The sequence below is a fragment of the Zea mays genome, chromosome 10 (genome assembly GCF_902167145.1).
Source record: "Zea mays cultivar B73 chromosome 10, Zm-B73-REFERENCE-NAM-5.0, whole genome shotgun sequence".
Taxonomy (NCBI): domain Eukaryota; kingdom Viridiplantae; phylum Streptophyta; class Magnoliopsida; order Poales; family Poaceae; genus Zea; species Zea mays.
This window is the reverse complement of record NC_050105.1, coordinates 3470739-3496578: the sequence shown is the minus strand read 5'-3', so window position 1 is coordinate 3496578 and position 25840 is coordinate 3470739.

The following is a 25840-nucleotide window of genomic DNA, read 5'->3' as shown; positions in this document are numbered from 1 at the left end:
AGTGCACGGATTGCGCGCGCAGAGTCAGAGCAGGCGCTAGAAGGCGCACCGGATAGTGAACAGTACCTGTCCGGTGCACCATCGGACTGTCCAGTGGCTCCACTTGTCAGAGCTCCAACGGTCGAACCCTAACGGTTGGGTGACGTGGCTGGCGCACCGGACTGTCCGATGCGCCCATCGACAGACAGCCTCCCCAACGGTCACTTTGGTGGTTGGGGCTATAAATACCCCCCAACCACCACACTTCAAGGCATCCAAGTTTTCAGCCAACACATTCAATACAAGAGCTAGTGCATTCAATACAAGACACAAATAGAGTGAATCAAAATCTCTCTAAGTCCCAATTCCACTCAAAGTAATAGTGACTAGAAGAGAGAGTTTTGCCGTGTTCTTTTGAGCTCTTGCGCTTGGATTGCTTTTCTTCTTCCCCATTTCTTGTTCCTAAGATCTTTGTAATCAAAGCAAGAGACACCAATTGTGTGGTGGTCCTTATGGGGCTAAGTGTCCCAATTGATTGAGAAGAGAAGCTCACTCGGTCTAAGTGACCGTTTGAGAGAGGGAAAGGGTTGAAAGACCCGGTCTTTGTGACCACCTCAACGTGGAGTAGGTTTGCAAGAACCGAACCTCGGTAAAACAAATCATCGTGTCACTCTCGCTATTTTCTTGTGATTTGTTTTTCGCCCTCCTTTTCGGACTCGATTATATTTCTAACGCTAACCCCAGCTTGTAGTTGTGCTTAAAGTTTATAAATTTCAGATTTGCCTATTTGCCCCCCTCTAGGCGACTTTCACCCTCGAGCTTACCTAGTCTCTAGATAGCCAAAAGTTTCTCCTTCCTGGCCCTCAACCGCTAAGGCTCCCTGGAGGCCGTCCTAGACATGGGAGGTCATCTTTTAGTCCAGAGAGATACTCCCGAGTATGATTTAGAAATAGTGCTTGGGAGCATATGGTATTCCACGAGTGGCTCAGGAGTAGTGATTAGTAGTTGTGCCCTCGAGATCCTAGCTTTACCGTACTCATTCCAGCAAATTATGTAGCCAATTTTTTTGCTAGACAGAGTTAATGGGATGCGTCCCTTAATTTTGAACGAGGTGTATGCTTTTTAGGTACCTGGTCCGTAAAGTACTAAGTCAACTATTCTAGAGTGGTGGAAGGTGTAGGCTTACGATACGGGACCAGGCTAAGTGGCTACCTAGCTCCGGACCACCCGCGAGAATGTGGACTTTTCCTTTAGACTAGGTACCAGTCAACCTGTGCCCTTGTTCAGTATTAAGTGGGGATATAAACTGAGCAGCAAAACTGGTTGCATAATCTATATTTCATGATAACAACGAAGATAAGAATCTAGAGAGGGAGGAACAAAGATAAAATGTACCTTGGCCGAGGATATGATAATGGATCCTATGTACATGGAGTTGAACTGAGAGCAAAACCGTTCCTCTTTTTTGGATGCCCGATACCTTGCATAGAGATCCTGAGGAGGTCTGGGTTTATAAGATCATATCTTACTGTGGTGGACCACAGAGGGCTCTACAGACCAGGTTTATACGAGCAACCTCGCCGGACTATGAACCGCTAGTGATCAGACAAGGTTTACGGGACCGGACCCCTACCAGGTTGTTCCTGATGTGTACAATGTAAGTGCAATCAACCCTGACTAAGGGTTCTGGTGATTAATGACAAAACAAAATGAAAGGGAAATATGGTCAAACCTTTTCCTAATTGATTTTGGTGGTTGAATTGCCCAACACAAATAATTGGACTAACTAGTTTGTTCAAGATTATACATTCTACAGGTGCCAAAGGTTCAACACAAACCAATCAAAAGAACAAGTTAGGTCTCAAAAGAAAGGAGCAAAAAGGAAACCAAAGGCTGCCCTAGTGTGGCGCACCGGACAGTCCGGTGTGCCATCGGACAGTGTCCGGTGCACCAGGGTGAATCAGCTCAAACTCTTCACCTTTGGGTTTCCCAGGCGTAGCTCCGCTATAATTCACCGGACTGTCCGGTGTAGCACCGAACAGTGTCCGGTGGCGCACCGGACTGTCTGATGCACCAGCGGAGCAACGACTATCTGCGCACAACGGTCGACTCTGACGGATGAACAGTACCGCCGCAGAAGTCAGAGCAGCGGTCAAAGGGGCACCGGACTGTCCGGTGTGACACCGGACTGTCCGGTGCCACATGAGGACAGAGCCTCCAACGGTCGACCAGCTCCAAGCCCTAATGGCAGGATGATGTGGCGACGTATCGGACACTGTCCGGTGGCGCACCGGACTGTCCGGTGCGCCTATCGCTAGTAGACTTTACCAACGACTAGATTTTGGTTGGTGGCTATAAATACCACCCCAACCGGCCACTTCAAGGTGTGGGAGCCCAAGCAACATTCCAAGTCATCTGGTTGACATACTCAAGCCCTCCCAACCACATATATTCATTGATCCATCCTATACACAAGATTTAGACCACTACAACCAACACAAGTGCCACAAAAGAGAAAGCAAGCAAGAGAGAGCTACTCATTTGAATTTAGCACTAGTGCCTTGTGAGATTCATTGAGAGATAGTGTGTGCTACATCTTTGTGTTCATTTGCGCGTGGAGTTTTGACTCCCATTGAACTTCCTCCAATGTTGTGGAGACTTGTAAAAGCTAGCAAGAGACACCAAAGAGTGTGGTGGTCCTTGCAGGGTCTTAAGTGATCCTTGAGAAGAAGAAGAAGAGCTCGCCGATCTTGAGTGATCGGTGGAGAGAGGGAAAGGGTTGAAAGAGACCCGTCCTTAGTGGACTCCTCAACGGGGACTATGTGACACCCCAGGTGTCTATTTCGTGTTATGTCGAAAGATTAATCCTAATCTCGGATGCTCAGTAAAAATTTCTATTTCTCGATCGTGCCTATCTCTGTTTATCAGGCTTTCTCATGGAAGTTCACCGAATTCGGAGTTAATCGATCGCGAGAAACAACCAATTTTGGAGCGTGTTAAAAACTTTTAATTCTCAGAACAAATGCAGACTCGAAGATCATTCTCGAATTATAAATCTCATCTGATGTTCATTAAATCAAACTCTCGACGACTGTTATCTGATCTGAGCCCGAATTCAATTCCTCGAACTTCGATCGATGTTCGACTATTTTATTCGGATCCGTACTCTCAAACGGAATACTCAGTCTGTCGTCCTCTAATTAATTTTTATCTGATTCGGCTTAATATCTCTGTATCCAATCCGATTTCAAAATCAACATCGGCAGCGATTTTTAAATATCACGATTCGCTTTCTCCGACTAAAAATCCAAAGTCGATCAAATCTCAGGACGATTTATTTTCAAATCACGCATAGGGAATTATTTTCGAGCAAAGTCAAACCAAACTCTCGACCGAGTTAATCGCTCAACCTTTCGTTCGTTCGAACTCTTTTCGCTCTTTTTTTTCCCCGTAGCGATGAATTCCGCGAGAGCATTTTTATTCCAGAAATAATTTAACGCAGCCTGATTTCGTGTTTGGGCCAGCCCAACCCAGCCCAATTAGGCCCATTTGAAACCCTAACCCTAGGGTTTCTCTATAAATACGGATCCCTCTCCCTTGCCCTTGGCTGTTTTGCACTCCCACCCCTATTCTTTTCCCAGCCGCCACAGCCTCCCTGTCTTCTTCCCCCACGCGCAGCAGCACCTTCTTCCCCAGTGCGCAGGGAGCTCGGCTCCTTTCCTCTCCATGGCGCCCAAGCCTTTCTTCCTCAAGCCGGTGCCCAAGCATGCTCCCTCCCCTGCCTTTCTTCTCCCAGGGGCGCGAGCTCCACCTTCCCTGTTTTGGACGCCGCGCAGAAACTCCTCCATGGCAGGCGCCCAGGCGAGCTTCCCCCATGGCGCTCGGCTCCCTATTCCCTGGTGCCCTGTGGTCGCCCCCTTCATCACCTGGACGCGCGCACCCCTCCTCCGGCTCGCCTCCCTTCAGGCAGGACCAGCTACAGCTCTGCATTCCACTTCCCATGGCGCCCCTGCGACTTCCGTGGCCGCCAGCCCTCCCTGCGAGCTCAGCTCCTCCCCATTCATGGCGCCCCTGCCCTTCCTTGCCCGGCCAGGAACGCCTTGAGCTTGCCCCTGCTCCTACTCTCTCGCGCGGCAGCAGCTCCCAACGCCCAGATTTTTTTTCCAGTGCCCTGTTCATCTTCCTCCCAGCAGCAGTCCCTGCGCAGCTCCATTTCCCCCCATGGCCGTGAGCTCCCCATCTGGCCGCCATCCACCCCTGTGCTCGGCCCTCTCCGTGCGGCGTCAGCCGATCTGCGCAGCGATGCCGGCCCGCAGCAGCGAGCCCCGTCGATCTACACGGCCCTGGCTGCCATCGTTTCCCAGCACGTCGGCATCGAGCTCCGCTAGTCGTCAATCTGGGCAGCGAGCAACAACCTCGGTGAGCTACTAGCTGTCCCGCACTTTTCGTGTTCGATTGAATGGCCGCAACAGCAAATCGTGTAATAAAATGTGTCGTGTTCGCAGCCGTGTCGTCGTCACGCCTCGCCCGTCGCTCGTCGGCAAAAAGCCCAGTCTGATGGCATGCATGTGCAACTCCGATCGGATTTCGGCCAGGTTGTTCGCCTTGAATGATTCGTGATTTGTTTTATTTATGTGGTTGGTCGATGACGTGTGTGTGTGAATATGTGCGTGAAATTATAATTGTATGAATGAATACGTATATAGAAGAAAACGAAGTAGAACAAGAACTCGGATGTTTTTTTTATATTTTGGTAGGAGCACATTTGCGGTTGGAGCACAAGAAGTTGTTTGATGTGTGCGATTTGTAGTTTGTCTAAATACGTTTTGGTCGATGTGGTGTGTATTGGTGTTTGAATATATATGGTTGCGATGATTCATTTAGGTGTCACGAGGATGGTTCATGGATGGTATTAATCGTTTGTTAAAATACTTCGTCATAAAGCAGTGTGTTAGTCGTGGTAAATCTAATAAAGCGTAAAGCATGTGGTGGTTTCCGCTGTCGGCTAATGAGTTAGTCTATGTAAATATATTTTATGTATTCATCATGGTGTAGGTTAGAGTGGGTTGAAAATATAAATTATGTCACATATGATTAAGTGTTTCAAAGGCGAATGTACGAATAGTCAGTTGGTGTTTCACTCGTCTAATCGCTAAGTGTTGTCATAAATAATTGCGCTAAAATTTGGTTATAAGAATGCAGTGGTCACGTGGTGTGTTTGGGTGTGACAAGTAGATTAGGAGTGTGAGGTCTGTCGAAGCACTGTGATGTCAAACGTGTATATCGAAGTGCATTGTGGTGGTAATTGCGTTAAGTTAATCAGTAGTGTCTCGAGTGCATGCCACAACATGGTTGTATGCGAGACAAGGTAACATAAGGTGTGCTCGACACGAATGTTCGGTCGATATAAGTAGGAAATTGTGTTTGCTTAATTAGAGAGGTGGTGACATGCCAAAGTAGTCATCGCTTTCTCAATTCTTATAAGTCGAATCGAGTCGATGCGTATTTTGTGTTCGTTAAATTATGCTTCGCATATAATGTGTGATTGTGCTCACGGATTCGAGTAGACACTTCAAGCAAGTCAAGTAGGTTTGTGGTATGAGTTGTGTAATGGAGTTAATTGTTTTAGGATAACTATTGAAATGCTCTGTTCGTATGATAAACATGTATGTGTTTATGATTGGGAAGTAAATGCATGGTGATTGTGAGTTGGAGACTAGTAGTTTACGATTCGTATGATTTGGTCGGTGTGCGAATATACTTGTGAATCTGTGGGTTTATAAAAATGTTGTAGTATATGTTGTGTCTCGGATTGCGACAATAAAAGGCAAGTTGACGTGTATGTTATTTAGCGGCGATGTCGTTGCTCTAGTTAACCGAATGGTTAGATAACTTGGTTAAGCTCGTAATCACAGCGAATGGCTTGTGTGGTCTAAATGTGTATGGTTATGGGCGCGGGTAAAAATCTGTAGTGCTCATGTGGTGTCTAAACTAAAATGCGGACTAGTGGGTGAAAAGCGCTTAGATATAAGTATATGCCGGACTTGATGATTGTGGGAATGCGTTTGTTAACTGAATGTGATAATTTTAGTGCACTAAATAACTTGGATGAAAATTAGTGAGTCTACTTGTTAGTCCTCATATGATTATTTTAACTCTAACAATTGGTAAAGTGTTAGAATAATTCAAGTCTCTAGAACGCGGCAATTCTTGAATTGTATAGAAGCTGAAATGTATTGATTGCTGTTTTGGGACTGCACGTACTGTTTTCGGTGTGCTGTATGTTTGATGAACCAAATTGTGTTTTCTGTAGATATGTGCTCTAGAAAAGTGGTAGATAACCTTATTATCTTGCTGGTGTTAAAATTTGACAGCCATAGGTCTGACGGTTTAGGAGTTAGGATTTTTACAAATTCAGTAACTGAATCTGTCCAAATTCTGTACAGATTTCAGAAACTGTATTGTTTGTTCAATTTAATGTTGCAATCTGTTCATGGTCATTATAAGAAAGTTGTAGATGCTTTTCTTATCTTGCTTGTGTTAAAATTTCATAACTATAGGCCTGACGGTTTAAGAGTCATGAATTTTACAACTTGGTTGCTGTGTTCTGTCCACCGTCAGAACAGATTTCGAAAACTGTGCTGTTTGATTTAGTTAAACATTGAATCACTTCTTAGTGATTATAAAAGTTGTGTAGTACTTTTGCTAAGCTTTTCAAAAAGTCTTAGATCACTCTTTTTGGTGGTCTGAAGATTAAGTTACATGTGTTTGAAGTGTGAAGACTGAATCTGTCCAGTTTTGGACAGCACAGCCTTCATAGTATATTTTACCCTTGATACATGCTAAACCAGCCAGGGATGTTTATAAATAATTTGTAGAACATTTATTTAGCTTTCCAGAAAGTCTAGGATCACTTTGTTTGGATGTCTGAATCTTTTGTTGTGAATTTTTGAAGTTGCAAGTCTGCATCTGTCCAAATCTGGACAGCGCTGTTGTGCTAACACATTTTGACCTTGCTAAGTGTTTAATCATGTTGTGATGACAATACCAAAGTTGTAGAGAACTTTCTAAAATTTCCATAAAGTTTTAGTTTGCTATTTTTGGATTAATATTTGAAAAGTTATGATTAAAACAAGTAGCTGCTGTGTTGCTGTCCCAAAAATCTGCAAGCACTCATTTAATTGTTAGTTCACCCTTTTGGCTAAAAATGATTGGTTGGCACTAAATTCACATAGAATTGCCATGGCTAAGCTTGAGATAATATATGTGTCATGTTTTTATAAGTTCTTTCTCTTTTTAACTGTGATGTAGGATTGTGTTGCGTAAATATCCAAAATGTTTGTCGTCTTTTTAGTGGTTTAATGTTGTGCGCTTGACGATATGTAGTTAGCTAACGCTAGTGGGTGTGGTTGCTTGTGATGTCTCGCTACTTAGTGTTTAATTCGCTAGCGTGTACTTAAAGTATCTTGTGCTATTCCATTATATTCATACATATGCATCTTGCACCTCATATAGGACCGAGAGATGATGATCGAGCCAGTAATGTGGTGCCAACCACGAGATGCCGTGGTGGACGACCTGAAGGATGGACATAACCAGTGGATGCTCGTCAAGCGAGTACCCCCAGCAAACACTATCTAAGTGTTAAAATAAAGGCAAGCCCCGGTTTTATGCATAACCGTTATATATGCTATTTTACTGCACTTAATGTTTGTAGGCTTGTACTGTGCACTTAAGTGTAGGAGTTGCCTGAAACCCTAGTTGCATGAACTCAGGATACCTTTGAGATGGATACTAGTATGCTAGGTCGAGTAGCTGCTTTACTAATTAGAGATCTCGGTAGAAGTCGAGTGATTTTTCTAGCACTCGCGCGAGGTCAGGAATTGGTTGTATCCACTTTGATAACAGAATGATGATGGTCTGTGGACACGGGTCCATGGGGACGCGTGGTCTACGAGATGAAAATTGGAATAAGGATTAACGTGCGGATACCTGTGTCAAGCGTTTGAACGTACTAAACACATACCGAGAAATATGGTAAATCGGTAAGCCTAGTACCTGACTGAACCTGGCAGTAGACTTTGCCCCTCACGCGACCTGAGACGAGGTCTCCCATTCCGGTTATGGTGGGTACAAGTGCGGTCACTGCACGACGGCCAGTCGGGGTCAGTGAGGCATTGTACGCCAAGGCGGTGAGCCCTGATCTGCTGACGGGGAATTGATGGGGACGGTTGATATGTGTGGGGACGGAGTGCCCCTACATGTCGTGTGTTTAGGTTTACCTTGCAAGGATAAAAACTCGATTCGAATCGTCTGCTTCTCGCAGCTAATGAGACTGCTTGATCCATTTTACTGCATTGAGTAATAAGTGGAAATAAGGTGACTGGCAAAAGATGTTGATTGATAACATGTTTGATACCATGTATGAGTAGCTAGGTACTCACCTAGTTTAAAAAGGAGCATACTAAAACTTGAAAAGCTAAAACTTGATTTTAGACTCAGCTAGTGCTTTTGGCAAACCAAACCCCTCAGCCAAACAGCTGCATGTCTAGAGGTAGAGGAGTAGACTCCTCACACCGGGTAAGTCTAGCTGAGTATTAGTATACTCAGCCTTGCTTGTGGCATAATTTTTGCAGGTACTCCTTAGGATGATTTGTTGATGGTGTGACTTGGCCTTCATCCCTACCACCAGGATAGACGGTCGAGTGGGTTACTGCTTTCGCAAGAGAGGACCAGGAGGAGTAGCGTGGCCAGGCTTCGCCATGTTACTCGGTTTTCTCCGTTAGTTATTTCCGCTGCATTAAAAATTTATGGTTATTATTTTTGAAACTCCGATAATGTAATCACTAATGATACTTATTAAATTTGTGATATTATGTTTTATTGTATTTCTCTGTGCCTCACCTTCGAGTGAGCTAGTGGTATTCGATCCTGGATAAGTGGCTTTATCGGACTAGATCCGAGGGACTGACGGGTTATTCCTGTTTAAGTGTGTTGCTGCCCTTAAGGGTGCGACTTGGGCACTTAAGCTGGAATAATTCGGGCGGTTCCGCCACAGCTGGTATCGGAGCGAATACCATCACAGAGAAGTCAATAAGTCATGATTACCAACCTTTTCTAAAGTAAAACTTGCTTAGAAACCAAAGTTGGATAGATATCAGGACGATAAGGATAGACCTAGGACGTGAAGCCTTAGGAATAGATGGGTAGCTAGGTGGCTATTTATATAGGCCATAAAGGCTACTAATACTATTAATAGGGATGCTATAGCAGCACCCGAAGACTTAGTTAGGTCTGAGAAGACGACTAGAATGAGCATGCATCCTGATTGTCGCATTATAATTGTCTCTTGCGCATCAACATGCTTCTCTCACTTTTATTCCAATAATAAAACTTGTGAATAATGTGATGTACTGTTATGTTAGAAATGTCGTACCTCATGTCAGATTGGTAAGTCTTGTTAGGTTGTGTTATGTGTTTCTCTTGCCTTGCTATCTAGGTGGTATTGAAATTGTTCAACCCTTTTTGCAAAAAAATGTGTTGTTTGTTTCCTCATAAAAATACACCCCCACTTTAAACAACCTAGTGGTTAGCAAGTGAAACCATTAAAAAAATCAAATCACATGCTTGTGTTGGTGTTTTCTAGCCCTTGTGTGTTGCACTATTGATAATGCACCCGCACAACCTATAGATGCCCATAGCTTGACCGCTAGACCAGCCCAAGTCTCCTTGTGCACTTGTGTCAGAAAAATAAAATTGTTGTTATTGTCTAGTTGCGCAAACCCTATCAAGGCCATGTTTCTTTTCATAAATCCTTGCCCCTAAAACTTCATAGCATTCCTGTTGATCATCTAGCTGATCCTATTTGCCTACCTCTCCTTTCGCTTGGATCTGGTAATCTTTCTCCTTGTGAATCATGTTGTGACTTATCATCCAAATCTCTGGATCCTTTAATGATTCTGCCCTGTTATCTGGGTATCTGCTATAACCCATCCTCAAGTATCAGATGTTGATCTGCCTAAATTTGTCACTTCTGATCATTCTCATACCCCTTCTTTGAGGATCATGACGCTGTTTTATCGATTTTATCTCTAAGCAGTGGATACATTTGGTTCAATGGATTATGCCGTTGACTTTAGTTCTCTCAGGTCTCTAAAAACTCATCAATCTTGATCTCATGGTTGGTTCCTTCTCATATCAAATCTCGTACTAATCTCTGGCCTAATAATCTCCATGATGATCATAAAATAATTTTCTGAGTTGAAGAAAATTCTCATATGATGCTCTTTTGCCAGCAATCTCTGCTTCAACTCCGATCACATTCTTATTTTCCGAGCCATACTCTCATGGGCTCCATCTATTTATGCTATGTGGAATTCTCATTGGTTACGTTTGGTAATGGTGTTATGACTAGCGACCGATGGTGCCGCGACGAAACCGAGAGCCTACTATGGTGCACACATGGTTGAGCTACTCAGTACGCGCTGGTATCGTGGTTAATAGTCGTGATCCATTACGAAACTATACTGATGTGCTATCTTTTGTGAACATTCTCTCAAAGTGATCGCAGCATTTTGTCTCAGCATGCCGCGATATTCTATCCGAATCTATCTTCATTGTCTTGTCAGATCCCATCTCATGAAGTTGCATCTATCTCTAGCCTGGGAGTTACATGCTTCTCCACCCTTGAAGATCCTCATTCGAATCTCGGGACGAGATTCTGTTTAAGGGGGGAAGGCTGTGACACCCCAGGTGTCTATTTCGTGTTATGTCGAAAGATTAATCCTAATCTCGGATGCTCAGTAAAAATTTCTATTTCTCGATCGTGCCTATCTCTGTTTATCAGGCTTTCTCATGGAAGTTCACCGAATTCGGAGTTAATCGATCACGAGAAACAACCAATTTTGGAGCGTGTTAAAAACTTTTAATTCTCAGAACAAATGCAGACTCGAAGATCATTCTCGAATTATAAATCTCATCTGATGTTCATTAAATCAAACTCTCGACGACTATTATCTGATCTGAGCCCGAATTCAATTCCTCGAACTTCGATCGATGTTCGACTATTTTATTTGGATCCGTACTCTCAAACGGAATACTCAGTCTGTCGTCCTCTAATTAATTTTTATCTGATTCGGCTTAATATCTCTGTATCCAATCCGATTTCAAAATCAACATCGGCAGCGATTTTTAAATATCACGATTCGCTTTCTCCGACTAAAAATCCAAAGTCGATCAAATCTCAGGACGATTTATTTTCAAATCACGCGTAGGGAATTATTTTCGAGCAAAGTCAAACCAAACTCTCGACCGAGTTAATCGCTCAACCTTTCGTTCGTCCGAACTCTTTTCGCTCTTTTTTTTCCCCGTAGCGATGAATTCCGCGAGAGCATTTTTATTCCAGAAATAATTTAACGCAGCCTGATTTCGTGTTTGGGCCAGCCCAACCCAGCCCAATTAGGCCCATTTGAAACCCTAACCCTAGGGTTTCTCTATAAATACGGATCCCTCTCCCTTGCCCTTGGCTGTTTTGCACTCCCACCCCTATTCTTTTCCCAGCCGCCACAGCCTCCCTGTCTTCTTCCCCCACGCGCAGCAGCACCTTCTTCCCCAGTGCGCAGGGAGCTCGGCTCCTTTCCTCTCCATGGCGCCCAAGCCTTTCTTCCTCAAGCCGGTGCCCAAGCATGCTCCCTCCCCTGCCTTTCTTCTCCCAGGGGCGCGAGCTCCACCTTCCCTGTTTTGGACGCCGCGCAGAAACTCCTCCATGGCAGGCGCCCAGGCGAGCTTCCCCCATGGCGCTCGGCTCCCTGTTCCCTGGTGCCCTGTGGTCGCCCCCTTCATCACCTGGACGCGCGCACCCCTCCTCCGGCTCGCCTCCCTTCAGGCAGGACCAGCTACAGCTCTGCATTCCACTTCCCATGGCGCCCCTGCGACTTCCGTGGCCGCCAGCCCTCCCTGCGAGCTCAGCTCCTCCCCATTCATGGCGCCCCTGCCCTTCCTTGCCCGGCCAGGAACGCCTTGAGCTTGCCCCTGCTCCTACTCTCTCGCGCGGCAGCAGCTCCCAACGCCCAGATTTTTTTTTCCAGTGCCCTGTTCATCTTCCTCCCAGCAGCAGTCCCTGTGCAGCTCCATTTCCCCCCATGGCCGTGAGCTCCCCATCTGGCCGCCATCCACCCCTGTGCTCGGCCCTCTCCGTGCGGCGTCAGCCGATCTACGCAGCGATGCCGGCCCGCAGCAGCGAGCCCCGTCGATCTACACGGCCCTGGCTGCCATCGTTTCCCAGCACGTCGGCATCGAGCTCCGCTAGTCGTCAATCTGGGCAGCGAGCAACAACCTCAGTGAGCTACTAGCTGTCCCGCACTTTTCGTGTTCGATTGAATGGCCGCAACAGCAAATCGTGTAATAAAATGTGTCGTGTTCGCAGCCGTGTCGTCGTCACGCCTCGCCCGTCGCTCGTCGGCAAAAAGCCCAGTCTGATGGCATGCATGTGCAACTCCGATCGGATTTCGGCCAGGTTGTTCGCCTTGAATGATTCGTGATTTGTTTTATTTATGTGGTTGGTCGATGACGTGTGTGTGTGAATATGTGCGTGAAATTATAATTGTATGAATGAATACGTATATAGAAGAAAACGGAGTAGAACAAGAACTCGGATGTTTTTTTTATATTTTGGTAGGAGCACATTTGCGGTTGGAGCACAAGAAGTTGTTTGATGTGTGCGATTTGTAGTTTGTCTAAATACGTTTTGGTCGATGTGGTGTGTATTGGTGTTTGAATATATATGGTTGCGATGATTCATTTAGGTGTCACGAGGATGGTTCGTGGATGGTATTAATCGTTTGTTAAAATACTTCGTCATAAAGCAGTGTGTTAGTCGTGGTAAATCTAATAAAGCGTAAAGCATGTGGTGGTTTCCGCTGTCGGCTAATGAGTTAGTCTATGTAAATATATTTTATGTATTCATCATGGTGTAGGTTAGAGTGGGTTGAAAATATAAATTATGTCACATATGATTAAGTGTTTCAAAGGCGAATGTACGAATAGTCAGTTGGTGTTTCACTCGTCTAATCGCTAAGTGTTGTCATAAATAATTGCGCTAAAATTTGGTTATAAGAATGCAGTGGTCACGTGGTGTGTTTGGGTGTGACAAGTAGATTAGGAGTGTGAGGTCTGTCGAAGCACTGTGATGTCAAACGTGTATATCGAAGTGCATTGTGGTGGTAATTGCGTTAAGTTAATCGGTAGTGTCTCGAGTGCATGCCACAACATGGTTGTATGCGAGACAAGGTAACATAAGGTGTGCTCGACACGAATGTTCGGTCGATATAAGTAGGAAATTGTGTTTGCTTAATTAGAGAGGTGGTGACATGCCAAAGTAGTCATCGCTTTCTCAATTCTTATAAGTCGAATCGAGTCGATGCGTATTTTGTGTTCGTTAAATTATGCTTCGCATATAATGTGTGATTGTGCTCACGGATTCGAGTAGACACTTCAAGCAAGTCAAGTAGGTTTGTGGTATGAGTTGTGTAATGGAGTTAATTGTTTTAGGATAACTATTGAAATGCTCTGTTCGTATGATAAACATGTATGTGTTTATGATTGGGAAGTAAATGCATGGTGATTGTGAGTTGGAGACTAGTAGTTTACGATTCGTATGATTTGGTCGGTGTGCGAATATACTTGTGAATCTGTGGGTTTATAAAAATGTTGTAGTATATGTTGTGTCTCGGATTGCGACAATAAAAGGCAAGTTGACGTGTATGTTATTTAGCGGCGATGTCGTTGCTCTAGTTAACCGAATGGTTAGATAACTTGGTTAAGCTCGTAATCACAGCGAATGGCTTGTGTGGTCTAAATGTGTATGGTTATGGGCGCGGGTAAAAATCTGTAGTGCTCATGTGGTGTCTAAACTAAAATGCGGACTAGTGGGTGAAAAGCGCTTAGATATAAGTATATGCCGGACTTGATGATTGTGGGAATGCGTTTGTTAACTGAATGTGATAATTTTAGTGCACTAAATAACTTGGATGAAAATTAGTGAGTCTACTTGTTAGTCCTCATATGATTATTTTAACTCTAACAATTGGTAAAGTGTTAGAATAATTCAAGTCTCTAGAACGCGGCAATTTTGAATTGTATAGAAGCTGAAATGTATTGATTGCTGTTTTGGGACTGCACGTACTGTTTTCGGTGTGCTGTATGTTTGATGAACCAAATTGTGTTTTCTGTAGATATGTGCTCTAGAAAAGTGGTAGATAACCTTATTATCTTGCTGGTGTTAAAATTTGACAGCCATAGGTCTGACGGTTTAGGAGTTAGGATTTTTACAAATTCAGTAACTGAATCTGTCCAAATTCTGTACAGATTTCAGAAACTGTATTGTTTGTTCAATTTAATGTTGCAATCTGTTCATGGTCATTATAAGAAAGTTGTAGATGCTTTTCTTATCTTGCTTGTGTTAAAATTTCATAACTATAGGCCTGACGGTTTAAGAGTCATGAATTTTACAACTTGGTTGCTGTGTTCTGTCCACCGTCAGAACAGATTTCGAAAACTGTGCTGTTTGATTTAGTTAAACATTGAATCACTTCTTAGTGATTATAAAAGTTGTGTAGTACTTTTGCTAAGCTTTTCAAAAAGTCTTAGATCACTCTTTTTGGTGGTCTGAAGATTAAGTTACATGTGTTTGAAGTGTGAAGACTGAATCTGTCCAGTTTTGGACAGCACAGCCTTCATAGTATATTTTACCCTTGATACATGCTAAACCAGCCAGGGATGTTTATAAATAATTTGTAGAACATTTATTTAGCTTTCCAGAAAGTCTAGGATCACTTTGTTTGGATGTCTGAATCTTTTGTTGTGAATTTTTGAAGTTGCAAGTCTGCATCTGTCCAAATCTGGACAGCGCTGTTGTGCTAACACATTTTGACCTTGCTAAGTGTTTAATCATGTTGTGATGACAATACCAAAGTTGTAGAGAACTTTCTAAAATTTCCATAAAGTTTTAGTTTGCTATTTTTGGATTAATATTTGAAAAGTTATGATTAAAACAAGTAGCTGCTGTGTTGCTGTCCCAAAAATCTGCAAGCACTCATTTAATTGTTAGTTCACCCTTTTGGCTAAAAATGATTGGTTGGCACTAAATTCACATAGAATTGCCATGGCTAAGCTTGAGATAATATATGTGTCATGTTTTTATAAGTTCTTTCTCTTTTTAACTGTGATGTAGGATTGTGTTGCGTAAATATCCAAAATGTTTGTCGTCTTTTTAGTGGTTTAATGTTGTGCGCTTGACGATATGTAGTTAGCTAACGCTAGTGGGTGTGGTTGCTTGTGATGTCTCGCTACTTAGTGTTTAATTCGCTAGCGTGTACTTAAAGTATCTTGTGCTATTCCATTATATTCATACATATGCATCTTGCACCTCATATAGGACCGAGAGATGATGATCGAGCCAGTAATGTGGTGCCAACCACGAGATGCCGTGGTGGACGACCTGAAGGATGGACATAACCAGTGGATGCTCGTCAAGCGAGTACCCCCAGCAAACACTATCTAAGTGTTAAAATAAAGGCAAGCCCCGGTTTTATGCATAACCGTTATATATGCTATTTTACTGCACTTAATGTTTGTAGGCTTGTACTGTGCACTTAAGTGTAGGAGTTGCCTGAAACCCTAGTTGCATGAACTCAGGATACCTTTGAGATGGATACTAGTATGCTAGGTCGAGTAGCTGCTTTACTAATTAGAGATCTCGGTAGAAGTCGAGTGATTTTTCTAGCACTCGCGCGAGGTCAGGAATTGGTTGTATCCACTTTGATAACAGAATGATGATGGTCTGTGGACACGGGTCCATGGGGACGCGTGGTCTACGAGATGAAAATTGGAATAAGGATTAACGTGCGGATACCTGTGTCAAGCGTTTGAACGTACTAAACACATACCGAGAAATATGGTAAATCGGTAAGCCTAGTACCTGACTGAACCTGGCAGTAGACTTTGCCCCTCACGCGACCTGAGACGAGGTCTCCCATTCCGGTTATGGTGGGTACAAGTGCGGTCACTGCACGACGGCCAGTCGGGGTCAGTGAGGCATTGTACGCCAAGGCGGTGAGCCCTGATCTGCTGACGGGGAATTGATGGGGACGGTTGATATGTGTGGGGACGGAGTGCCCCTACATGTCGTGTGTTTAGGTTTACCTTGCAAGGATAAAAACTCGATTCGAATCGTCTGCTTCTCGCAGCTAATGAGACTGCTTGATCCATTGTACTGCATTGAGTAATAAGTGGAAATGAGGTGACTGGCAAAAGATGTTGATTGATAACATGTTTGATACCATGTATGAGTAGCTAGGTACTCACCTAGTTTAAAAAGGAGCATACTAAAACTTGAAAAGCTAAAACTTGATTTTAGACTCAGCTAGTGCTTTTGGCAAACCAAACCCCTCAGCCAAACAGCTGCATGTCTAGAGGTAGAGGAGTAGACTCCTCACACCGGGTAAGTCTAGCTGAGTATTAGTATACTCAGCCTTGCTTGTGGCATAATTTTTGCAGGTACTCCTTAGGATGATTTGTTGATGGTGTGACTTGGCCTTCATCCCTACCACCGGGATAGACGGTCGAGTGGGTTACTGCTTTCGCAAGAGAGGACCAGGAGGAGTAGCGTGGCCAGGCTTCGCCATGTTACTCGGTTTTCTCCGTTAGTTATTTCCGCTGCATTAAAAATTTATGGTTATTATTTTTGAAACTCCGATAATGTAATCACTAATGATACTTATTAAATTTGTGATATTATGTTTTATTGTATTTCTCTATGCCTCACCTTCGAGTGAGCTAGTGGTATTCGATCCTGGATAAGTGGCTTTATCGGACTAGATCCGAGGGACTGACGGGTTATTCCTGTTTAAGTGTGTTGCTGCCCTTAAGGGTGCGACTTGGGCACTTAAGCTGGAATAATTCGGGCGGTTCCGCCACAGACTAGGCCTTCGAGGGCCGAACCTCGGTAAAACAAATCACCCGTGTCTGGTGTGCTTATTGCTTGTGATTTGTTTGTTCTTTGCCTTCCTAAGTTTTTCTTGCACTATTCTTTGCTAATATTATTTGGTGTTGCTTTAAGTTAAATTCTCATTTAGTGAAGCAACACTTTGCAAGAAAGAACTTGTGTTATTGCTCTTCTTATCTAAGCCTTCTTGATTTATTCTCATAGACTTATTGGTAGTATTGATTTATCAATTCCGCATTATTTGAAAGCAATACTCCTTACAAGTGAAGGACTTAGTTTTTATACTTTGTAAATTGTGAATCTTGTTCTAATCACTAATCAAGGGATTTAGTTGCGGGATAAAGTTTTAATTTTCAGGTTTCGCCTATCCACCCCCCTCTAGGCGACTTTCACAAACTGAGTTTCTAACAAGTTTGCTCCTAGCATGTATACAATTATCTTAAAGACAGGAGGAGCACAGATTCCATTTGTATACAATATAAAGGGTAAAGCACTGAGGATTAAATATATACATCATATGGCGTGATCCAAGTGCTTATGAACGACGACCGGTTAAATTTTACAATTCTTGAGTCGTAGGATTCACCGTTCAATTAAGAGGGATCCATAAAATATGAGTAAGTTGTTGTGATGAGCTCAGTCTAATTCTCTTCAAAATCCTCTACAAAACCTTGATTTTTGATCATGAATGCTCTTGGAAAAGTTGCTCAAATTCTCCTCTCAGCCTTCCCTAAGGTTGTGTCCAGTTTTCTAAAAACTAGCTCAGCCAGTTTTTGAAAACCAACTCAGCCAGTTTTTGGACGGTTCCACTTTTCTACTAGGGTGATAAATGCTTTTAGGACCGTAGATCCTCAATTAGAATTTTTTTTAGAAAAGTATATCATTCGTTCTAACTATGCTAGGGAAAATGCATCCGAAGAAGATTTAAGATGTATTCGCTTAAACTATCTAGCTTATGACATCTTAAGTAAATCCCTTAGCAAAGAAGATTATCATGCCTTCATAATAAAATATGATAAACCTATTTGTGATGTGCATGATATTTGGACTAGAATTAAAAGCAAATTTGATGAGTCCAAACATGATAGTTCATTTTGTACTTCTACTTCCTTTGGTCTTTGTGATACTAACCATTGCAAGGAAGAAGAAGAAAATGACCGGTGGAGACCAAATGATGAATCCACCTCTCCAAAAGGTTCGTCTTCCCATTTCGATTCCCACATATGTTGTGTGGCTAATGAAAATGATAGCAGAAGCACAAACAAGGATGAGGAGGAAGAAAGAAGCTTTATGCAACTCTACGCTCGCCTAAGCCAAGAAGATAAGGCGGTCATGCTTAAACTTCTAGAAAGAGCGAGAGAGCAAAGCGAAGCTCGTCAAATGCTAAAGAATGTTCTCTCCATGAAAATGCAATACTTTGACAAGTTGACTAAAGAACATGAGGAGCTAAAGTGCTCTCATGTTGATTTGATCCAAAGGTATGAAACTATTTCAATTGAGCAAGATAACGCTTTACATTGTATCACTCAATTAGTAAATAGGAATGCCCTGCTTAAGGATCAAGTAGAAAAGCTAAAAGATGAAAATCTAGCATTTCAAGAAAAATATGATATGCTCCTATGTTCTCATAAAAATCTTATGGATGATCATATCATATTAAATATTGCTCATGAGGTTGTGATAGAAAACTTAAAATCCCAACAACCTCACTCATGCACATGTATTCAAATAGAAACCACATTACCATGTGCTAATGCTTGTTGTCCATCGACAAGCAAATCTTCCTTTGAGCTAGAATTTGCAGGAACAAACGATGATTCATATCAAAAGCTCAAAGAAGAAATTGAGAGGCTAAAAATGAGCTTGACACAACTTAAAGGGAAGTGCATTATTCAACCTTCTCAAGATAACCATGATCACATGGTGAAGAAGTTTGAGACGGAAACAACCGAGGCATGCACTAAAACCCTTAAAGAAGATGTCAAGTACTTGAGGATTGCCAAGAGGAGGAAACAAAAGAAGAAAAACAATACCTCTTCCGAAAGCCTCAATCATGCCTCCATAAAAGGTAACATCCAAGGTAATAATCAAGTCACACTTTATTCAAATAGAAATAAGAAGTGTAGTGAATGCTTTGGAAAGGGGCACTTAATTAGATCATGTCCCTATATTAAAAATGATTTGATTAGTAACAAGGATGATAAACTTTGTTTTAATTGCTCAAAGAAGGGACACTTAGTTAAGTCTTGTCCCTATTTAAAACAAAAAGGCATAAGGTTAGAAAAGAAAACATTAACTAACCATGTAGCAAGCAAGAAACAAGGAAAGTAGAAATCTTCAAGATTTGAGGATCACCTTTGCTACATATGCCGAAAGAAGGGACATCAATGCAAGGATTGTCCCATTGGTAACAATCCCAATCCTAGCTTGTCAATTAATTCTCATGTAACTAGGCAACCCAAAATTGCAACTTGTGATAGAAAGGTAATGAGTTTACCTAGTGCTAACACAAAGGACTCTTGGGTTCCTAGATCTTTGTTGACTAACCATGATGGACCCATCAAGCGATGGGTACCAAAATATGCTTGACAAGCTTTGCAGGAAAAAGAGATGATATGAAACTTTGGGGTGCTTGAGAGAGTCAAGTCAATTCTTGTTAACTCAAGCTATCAATCTTCAAAGATCTATATCCAAGATTGACCCAAGGTTATTTTGAATTGTTATATCTAAAACTCATATCATCTCGGGGAAGATATTGATGTTGTAGGAAATAAAGAATTCATCCTATGCCGAAAAGTCAAGGCCTACAACATGGAGGAAAGCCAAAGGATGGTAACAATTATGCCTTTAAGTGCAAGTACCTTAAATTATCATTTCTTATGTGTCTTGAGTAGTCACATGGAAAAAGAAAGCACTTCAAATGTTTTTAAATTATGTCACCATTCTTTGAAGAAATTCCTCTCATATGGTAGATTGTACACTCATCATTTCTATACCATAGCAATCTACATGCTTTAAATTGTTGAAAGTATCCCATGGCATGTCTTACACTAATTATCTTGTTATTGCCATGAAGCTAGATATAGAGAGATATTTCATGTTCCTAAAATAATAAGGTGTCATGTAAGAAATTCAAATCCTTAGGACACCTATAAAATGAAAATTCTCTCTATAACTAAAATATGTTCCTCTTTGGAGATGCATAATCTAACATAAAAAGAAAAGTCAATCCAATGATTTATGTTGCCTTGCTTATATATTGGATATGATTCTTCTACATTTATCGCTCTCCATGTTATGAATTAGATTTATTCCCATAATCTTAAAGAACTAACTATGCTTGTTTTATAAGTTAAAACTGAGCATACTTCAAGGAATAATCTAGTTTATATTATAAAGTTTCCATGCTTTAGTAATCCACTCTTCATTCCTTATAAAAAAATGATTACAAAAGGGAAACTAGTGCTTGTGTTGCTATTAACTTTTCTCTTGAGCTCACTTATGAAAATCTACAAGAGAGTAAGTGCAAGTTTAAAGCCACAAGCCTCAAAGGGTTGCTCTTCACCCAAAGGAAGAAAGGTAAGAGCAAAGATTCTTTATTGGACCAATCGGCTACCTTTTTGGGGGGAGTGTTGGCCCATGAGACCTAAAGCCCGCTGCTATACGTGCGGGCGCGTGTGTCGCGACCCGACAGCCTAGGTGGGCGCGCCGTGTGTGCGGCCGGCCCCGACGGACACGCCATATGTCGGCGGTCCGGTTCCAACAATTGGTATTCAATCTCATTATCATAAATGCACTTGTCCATTAGAATCTATTTCATGCCTTTGCTATACATGTTCTCATATTGATTTGCTTCTAAGTAATGACTAATGAATTCAATATGAAGAAGTAAATTTCCTATAATTGATCAAAACATTTAAAAAGTGCATATTCCTTTTTCTTAATGATGTGCACTAATGTTAAGAAGTTTGCTTCATGCCTATGTGACTTATGGATGATGAATTGTCTTTATTTTCTATCTAAAGAAATCATCATTCATCATTTACTCCCTTGTGCTATTCACATCTCTCTTGAGTATTTTCAATAAGTTTGGAAGGAAAAAGAGTCAACTATAAAGGGAGGACACTCAAATGAAAGAGGAAGACATCAAGAGCAACAACACCTACTTGGATAATGAGATCTTCAAAACATTCAATGATGTGGTTGTAAGCATTCTAAATCTTTTTCATTGTGAGAATGCAAGGCTTAAGTTGTTTATTACAAATTTTATAAGCCTTGATCAATATGTATAATGTTTCTCCCTATTTGTCTTTAAAAGTGAGTGGATCTATTCAATTCATTCAATTTCTTGATGCGTATCTTTAGGGGGAGCCTATTTCTATATCTTGATTATATTGAGACTAGCACTTTATCTTAATAATATCATATAGTCTCATGTATGAGAACAAGTTTCTCATAAGGCATGCTACTACATTTCAATCCATCTTGGTAAAATAATGTCACCTTTATCAAGGATTGTAACTTTCATTGTTAAAGTAGCGTATTTACTGGATTCTCCCATTTAAAGCTTGTTTATTGATCCAATGCCTATGTTGTTCTCTTGATCGCATCTGTTGTGTGTTTGATCATTGAATAACTTCAATTAACACTTATGCTTCTTAGTGCCTCATGTAATTTCAATTTGATTTCAATTGGTAATTTCAATCGACATATATCTTGATATGCACTAATGATAGTCACCTAGAGGGGGGGGTGAATAGGGCGAAACTGAAATTTACAAGTATAAACACAACTACAAGCCGGGTTAGCGTTAGAAATAAAATCGAGTCCGCGAGAGAGGGCGCAAAACAAATCGCAAGCGAATAAACAAGTGCGACACGTGGATTTGTTTTACCGAGGTTCGGTTTTCGCAAACCTACTCCCCGTTGAGGAGGCCACAAAGGCCGGGTCTCTTTCAACCCTTCCCTCTCTCAAACGGTCCCTCGGACCGAGTGAGCTTTCTCTTCTCAATCACTTGGAACACAAAGTTCCTACAAGGATCACCACAAGATTGGTGTCTCTTGCCTCAATTACAAGTGAGTTTGATCGCAATGAAAGAATCAAGAAAGCACGATTGAAAAGGCCAAGCGACAAGAGCGACAAATACACACGGATCACTTTCTCTCTCAAGTCACTAATCACTAATGATCTCTTTTCTCAATTGTGAAACTTGGAGAGATGGAGGCTTTGAATGTGTCTTGGAATGGATTGCTAGCTCTTGTATTGAATGTTGAAGGTTGGAATGCTTGGATGAAGTGAATGGAGGTGGTTGGGGTTGTATTTATAGCCACCAACCACTTCCTAGCCGTTACACCATTCTGCTGAGCGCGGACGGTCCGCGAGCCAGGTCCGGACGGTCCGCCCCTGAAGATCAACGGCTGAAAATGCAACGGTCAGCAGTAACGGCTATATCAACGGCTATATTGCATTTAATGCGTCGTCAGATGTCAGATAAAGCCAGTCGCGGACGGTCCGGTCGTGCACCCCGGACGGTCCGCGAGGCCCTCTATAATTCATTTCTCTGAACCCGTCACCTTCGGGTTTTTCGGTTTCTTACCGACCGGACGGTCCGCGCCTGAGGCCGGACGGTCCGTGCGAGGGCTCGGACGGTCTTTGCTTTTCCTCCGGACAGTCTGTAGTAGAAACTTGTGTTTTTGCATTGGTTCTGTCCGAGGGGTATCCCGGTGTCGCGGACGGTCCGCCGCAAGGGCCCGGACGGTCCGCGCTTGGCCTGTTTTTCCAAAAAGCTTCTCCTGTCCGGAATAATCTACGGTATTCCGGACAGTCGATTTAGTATAGTTGTATATGAACCTTTGGCACCTGTAGAACATATAATCTAGAGCAAACTAGTTAGTCCAATTGTTTGTGTTGGGCGATTCAACCACCAAAACTATTTAGGAACTAGGTGTAAGCCTAATTCCCTTTCAATCTCCCCCTTTTTGGTGATTGATGCCAATACAAACCAAAGCAAATATAAAAATGCATAATTGAACTAGTTTGCATAATGTGAGTGCAAAGGTTGCTTGGAATTGAGCCAATATAAATACTTACAAGATATGCATGGATTGTTTCTTACTTATAACATTTTGGACCACGCTTGCACCACATGTTTTGTTTTTGCAAAATCTTTTGTAAATCTTTTCTAAGTTCTTTTGCAAATAGTCAAAGGTAAATGAATAAGAGTTTGCAAAGCATTTTCAAGATTTGAAATTTTCTCCCCCTGTTTCAAATGCTTTTCCTTTGACTAAACAACACTCTCCCTAAAAGAGATCCTCCTCTTAGTGTTCAAGAGGGTTTTGATAAATCATTTTTGAAATACTACTTTCTCCCCCTTTTTGAACACAATAGAATACCAATTGAAAAATATATAATACTAAGTTTTTGAAATTGGTGGTGGTGCGGTCCTTTTGCTTTGGGCTCTTACTTTCTCCCCCTTTGGCATGAATCGCCAAAAACGGAATCATTAGAGCCCTCTAAGTACAATCTTCCTCTTTGGTCATAAATAAATGAGTGAAGATTATACCAAAGATGAAGTCTTTTTGTTTTCTCCCCCAAAGATGGAGAGTGGCTTGGAGTGACGGCGAAGCATGAGTTACGGAGTGGAAGCCTTTGTCTTTGCCGAAGACTCCAATTCCCTTTCGATATACCTATGACTTGGTTTGAGATAGACTTGAAAACATGTTAGTCATATCATATAAGAGAGATATGATCAAAGGTATATGAGCTATGTGTGCAATTTAGCAAAAGAAGTTGCGTGAATCAAGAATATTGAGCTCATGTCTAAGTTTGGTAAAAGTTTGTTCATCAAGAGGTTTGGTAAAGATATCGGCTAATTGATCTTTAGTGTTAATGTAAGAAATCTCGATATCCCCTTTTTGTTGATGATCCCTAAGAAAATGATACCGGATGGCTATGTGTTTAGTGCGGCTATGCTCGACAGGATTGTCGGCCATTTTGATTGCACTCTCATTATCACATAGCAAAGGGACTTTGATTAATTTGTAACCATAGTCCCGCAGGGTTTGCCTCATCCAAAGCAATTGCGCGCAACAGTGACCTGCGGCAATGTACTCGGCTTCGGCGGTGGAAAGAGCGACCGAATTTTGCTTCTTTGAAGCCCAAGACACCAAGGATCTTCCCAAGAACTGGCAAGTCCCCGATGTGCTCTTCCTATTGATTTTGCACCCCGCCCAATCGGCATCCAAATAACCAATCAAATCAAATGTGGATCCCCGAGGGTACCAAAGCCCAAACTTAGGAGTATAAGCTAAATATCTCAAGATTCGTTTTACGGCCGTAAGGTGGGATTCCTTAGGGTCGGATTGGAATCTTGCACACATGCAAACAGAAAGCATAATATCCGGTCGAGATGCACATAAATAGAGTAAAGAGCCTATCATCGACCGGTATACCTTTTGATCTACCGACTTACCTCCCGTGTCGAGGTCGAGATGCCCATTAGTTCCCATGGGTGTCTTGATGGGTTTGGCATCCTTCATCCCAAACTTAGCAAGAATGTCTTGAGTGTACTTGGTTTGGCTAATGAAGGTGCCCTCTTGGAGTTGCTTCACTTGGAATCCTAAGAAGTACTTCAACTCTCCCATCATTGACATCTCGAACTTTTGTGTCATGATCCTACTAAACTCTTCACATGTAGATTCGTTAGTAGACCCAAATATAATATCATCAACATAAATTTGGCATACAAACAAATCATTTTCAAGTGTTTTGGTGAAGAGCGTAGGATCGGCCTTTCCGACTTTGAATCCATTTGCAATAAGAAAATCTCTAAGGCATTCATACCATGCTCTTGGGGCTTGCTTGAGCCCATAAAGCGCCTTAGAGAGCTTATAGACATGGTTAGGATACTCACCGTCTTCGAAGCCGGGAGGTTGCTCAACATAGACCTCTTCCTTGATTGGTCCATTGAGGAAGGCACTTTTCACGTCCATTTGATAAAGCTTAAAGCCATGGTAAGTAGCATAGGCCAATAATATGCGAATTGACTCAAGCCTAGCTACGGGTGCATAGGTTTCACCGAAATCCAAACCTTCGACTTGGGAGTATCCCTTGGCCACAAGTCGAGCTTTGTTCCTTGTCACCACACCATGCTCATCTTGCTTGTTGTGGAAGACCCATTTGGTTCCTACAACATTTTGGTTAGGACGTGGAACTAAATGCCATACCTCATTTCTCGTGAAGTTGTTGAGCTCCTCTTGCATTGCCATCACCCAATCCGAATCTTGGAGTGCTTCCTCTACCCTGTGTGGCTCAATAGAGGAAACAAACGAGTAATGCTCACAAAAATGTGCAACCCGAGATCTAGTAGTTACCCCCTTATGAATGTCACCAAGGATGGTGTCGACGGGGTGATCTCGTTGGATTGCTTGGTGGACTCTTGGGTGTGGAGGTCTTTGCTCTTCGTCCTCCTTGTCTTGATCATTTGCATCTCCCCCTTGATCTATGCCGTCATCTTGAGGTGGCTCATTTGATTGATCTTCTTCTTCATCAACTTGAGCTTCTACATTTTGAGTCGGTGGGGATGCTTGCGTTGAGGAGGATGGTTGATCTTGTGCATTTGGAGGCTCTTCGGATTCCTTAGGACACACATCCCCAATGGACATGTTCCTTAGCGCGATGTACGGAGCCTCTTCATCACCTATCTCATCAAGATCAACTTGCTCTACTTGAGAGTCGTTAGTCTCATCAAACACAACGTCACATGAGACTTCAACTAGTCCAGTGCACTTGTTAAAGACCCTATATGCCCTTGTGTTTGAGTCATAACCAAGTAAAAAGCCTTCTACAGTCTTAGGAGCA